The following is a 4,317-nucleotide window of genomic DNA, read 5'->3' as shown; positions in this document are numbered from 1 at the left end:
CAAATGGAAAAATATCTTCCAGCTACACCAAGTTCTTCATTTTACTCAAGCAAAAAAGATTGTAGCCTACCGAGGGTATGGCAGGAGGCTAAGGAGAAAAACCAGTGTTTGTTCCCTCCTGCTAGTGCAAACAGGACCCTGTGAGGTGCCCTTCAAGAGTTTAACTAAATGCAGCATTTCAGGACACACGAAACTCTGGCCACCTCTTTGCTTCCCCCTCACTCACTCCACTGTTGCCTCTGTCTTCATCTGTGCTTTTCCCCCTCAGTTAATTTATGTAAGCTTAGCTTGGCTTTTGCTACATTCTATTTTCTGTTGTTGACATTATTGACCATTTTGGGTGGTGACAAACAACTGAACAATATCAATAACAATTTATTAGGTACTCTAATTAATGAATTTAGCCTGTGACCCAGCTGCAATCACAACTGTGTTCAGTGTAAGCCTGCAGACTGAGGAGTACTAATAGATTCAGGTTCTGTGTTCAGACTAAGCAGCCTATGAATTCTTGTATTTCAAATGACCGAGGAACATGAAAACCTCAGAAATTGTAACAGTTTGGCTGATTTCATAGGAGTTGCAAATATTTAAATTTGGAACTAACCTTTCAAATAATCGAGTTTTCTAAAAATTATTAAAACTTGTAAAAGCATTTTTGTCATATTTGGCTACTACATTCTTTTTATTTCAGTCAAGGAACAAGTAGCTGAACTGATAGGAATATTAAAATGTTGTGTTTAAAATAAAATACTGTAGCTGGGCAACAAGTTTCATATGAAATGGGCAAAAAAAAAAATATCCTGATGAGTTGCAATAAACTTTCACACCTGGAACAGGGGCAACTCAGAGCTGCAAGGGGCCACCCCCATCAGCCATCCCCAAGTGCCCCTGCATGCTCTCCCTGCCTTCACCTTCCTCAGGTGAGGCTTTGCAGACCTGTTAAAAATCTTTATTTCTACACAAGTCCATTCTCAGGCATGCACGTGCTCCCTTGTGCTTCTGTCGTCATGATGGGGATAAAGCCACCTGGGACCACCGGGAGGGGGGAAGTGGGGACAGCCCCTTTGAGGGCTGGTGTGGCAGAGCCTTTTGTTGAGCTGCTGCCTGGGGGGGCCTCAATGACTGATTCTGGAGGTGATTGTGTGCCTGTTTCTGTAGGGGTTTAGTGCATAAATGAAGTGCTCCCAGTTTCTTTTGAGGAGCTCTGGTCCTCCTTGGAGAACTTTTAAACGTGGGCTCTGGTCAGAGCCTCTAATCAATGCTGCATGATTGCCATTTGATGCAAAAATTAAGGCAGAAATTTCCTTTACTTTCACCTTCTTTTCACCCTGGTGCCTGTGAGGGAACCCCAAGCGTCGGGCAGAGCAGCCCTGTCCTTCACCACTGCATTGCTCCTTTTCTGGAAGGGCTGCTGTAACAGCAGAGGGGAATTGTTGGTACCAAGGCAGGTGAGATGGCAGAGAAGGACCCCACTGACAGTTCTGTGTAGGTCAAAGGCATTTCACACACGTGTGTGTGACTGGACATGGAGACACATGTTCTGCTTAAGGGGGAAATGTAGAAGAGGGTCAATTTGTCCTTTTTCATTCTCAGGAGCAGCACCTCCATTTCTGGGTCCTATTACATATTTCATCACATTCTCACTGAACACATTTTTCATCTTCTGCATTGCTATTTCATTGTCTAAGTGGAAAGGAAATTCAATAAGATTTGATTATTTTTTTTTTCTTAGATTTTATTTTTATCTGAACTTTCAAACCCACAATACTCGAGTGGATTAGAAATTCAGTGAAATGAGTTCACCTGGTGACTGGCTGCATGCATTCTACACAGATGAAAGCCCTGACCCTGCAAAATCACTCCTGTCAGGAGTCCTTGATCTCATGGTAGTCCTTAGGACTGCCTGGATTAGAAAAGAATTGCAGGATTAAGTCTTAGCAATTCATTTGAAATATAAGACATTTGTTGCTTAATCTTGCAAAACAAGACTCTCAAGTTTTCTTTTTCTCTGAAACAATATAAATATTCATTGAATTATGAAACTCAATGGTCTCTTTCAGGAGATTGCTTTAACCGTGTGCAATGGAGGCAGCTGCAATAAAAACTAGTATTATTTTGTCTCTTCCCAGCAATATAATAAAGGAATTTATTTGCTAAGTAATGAATATATGATCCAAATATTTTTTAAATGCCCAGAATCTACTGGAAAATGTAATAACAAATTCAGCTGTAGGGATGTGTGCTGCCTTTTCAGAGGAGTTTGAGGATGTGGTTTTGGGAGGCATTGCTACCTGAACACAATGAGCTGAGAACAGTGAGACCCCTCACCTCTGGTGGCATAGCTGCAAGGAGCACGGAGAGCAGAGCAGTGCTGGGAGCTGCTGCTCTTGTGCAGGCAATTAAGAAAGGGATCTGGCTCTAAACTCGGGAATCTCAGCCAGGCTTTCCACCTGATCCCAGTGCAGTAATTCAATCCTAAACCACTGATCAACTGCCCCCTTCTCAGAGTAACAGTAAGGGAAGTGTTTTCTGCTGGCAGGTTTCATCAAGCTTCGTGGCAGGACCAGGGAGAGCCGTGTGTGCCTGCTGAGACCATTTGTCACTCCTGCTAATTTGTGTCTCCAGAGCCAGCCTTTCTCTGCCATGGTGCTTGTACAGAGTGGGTTTTGGTCTTTTTTTTTTTTTTCAACAGCTGTTACTGTTTGCTTATACTTGTGAAATGCAGTGTTCTGTTGTTATTTGTTGTTATTGCTGTACTTGCAGGCAGGTAATGAAGAACTGGAAGGGAGGCACAGATCTGTCCCCCTAAGCAGCACAGTTTGGGGATTGTCACACACTCAGGGAAATGCCTCGTGTACAGAATGCAATGAACTAATTTTTTAAAATGGCTAAATTACTAAGATACTGATTTGAGATCTGTGGGCCTCTCTCATACGTAAACATTTAGAAAACACTGTTTCTTCACTTTTGTTTTCTGTGTAATATGAGAAATTTGGGGGTAGTCATTGTGAGGGCTTGACTTAAATTGATAAAAACCGAGTACTTTACAGCCTGACACTTCATCCTTCATTCATGTCACTGCTCTACTTTTGTTTCCCAGATCAGTCAGAGTTAAATTCAGACTGTCAGCTATAACTTTGAATTTCCTGGATTTTTTTACATTAGTACATGTTTGGGTTTTTTTTTTTTCCCCCCCTTGTTTGTATTGATCTTACGATCTGACCTGTGAAAGAGTGATCGGGAGGTTGCAGAGGCAAACTGTCCCACTGCCATGATGGGATGCAGCAAGTAGAGGGAGCTGCAGAATAAAGCAGCTGCTCTGCTTTAGCTCGAGCCTCCTTCATGGGCTCTGTTAACTCCTCGGAGGTCTGCACTCCTCCTTTGCTGCTGGCCCCAAGCTTAGCCCTGCCCTGCTTAATAAATAAAACTGGAGAAATCTTCATTATAAACAGCAGGCAAAGATACTCCTGAGACTGTAGAGGCTGAGCAGGCTTGAGACAAGGCTTGTAGGGCACAGATCTGGCCGGTGTACACGAGTCAGAAAACACATGGCAGCAGGAATTAATGATAAAAGTGGATTAATGATAAAAGCTGCACAGTGCTAATTGATTTGAGAAAAAAAAAAATCAGCATATGCCAGGTACCCAGAAAGATGTGTAGGCAGCAGTTGCTCTCGGTTATTTAACTTTCCAATACTGCCAACAAAGTAGTATGTATGCATAGGGCTGGTTTTGGCCTTCCCTACCTGGAAATAAACCTGGGAGGTTTCAGGCACTGTGTGTGGGGTTTTCTTAAAACCATGGCTGCTGCCAGTTTGAACTTCTTTTTAGGGCTGAGCTGTTGTGAAGACAGCCTTTTGGTTAAATTAAAAAAAAACTTAATGCATTCACTATTAGTCTAAATGTATGTTAGTAAATAAAATAGTATTCAGGAAGGAGTTAATTCTCTTTAATTTACTCCAGTAAATTGTTTTCAAACTGCAGACTGTAAGTGTTTTCTCCTGCTAATTGGAGATGGTTTCAATAAACACATTAGTTTTATGCTGCAGTGTTCTGCTTGATCCTAGCCTGGTCTCACTTTCCACACAGAGAGATTATTTTGAAAATACTCAGAACTACAGGTTCAGAGTTCACTGACATCAATAAGGTTTATCCAGTGCCAGAGAAATCAAAACAACACTCCATAAGTCTAGCAGTAAAACAAACAAAACAAGAGGCTTCTGCTTATAAAACTTGTATTTTTAGTTATGAAAAGTATGTAAAATGTGCCCAGAGAGCAGAGCTGGAGGGAGGCAGGGTATTACCCAGCACAGCCAGA

Source organism: Chamaea fasciata, unplaced genomic scaffold (assembly GCF_029207755.1).
Source record: "Chamaea fasciata isolate MVZ Bird 193981 ecotype frontalis unplaced genomic scaffold, bChaFas1.0.hap1 SCAF_12, whole genome shotgun sequence".
In the NCBI taxonomy this organism is placed as follows: domain Eukaryota; kingdom Metazoa; phylum Chordata; class Aves; order Passeriformes; family Sylviidae; genus Chamaea; species Chamaea fasciata.
Note: the sequence above shows the minus strand (reverse complement) of the source record.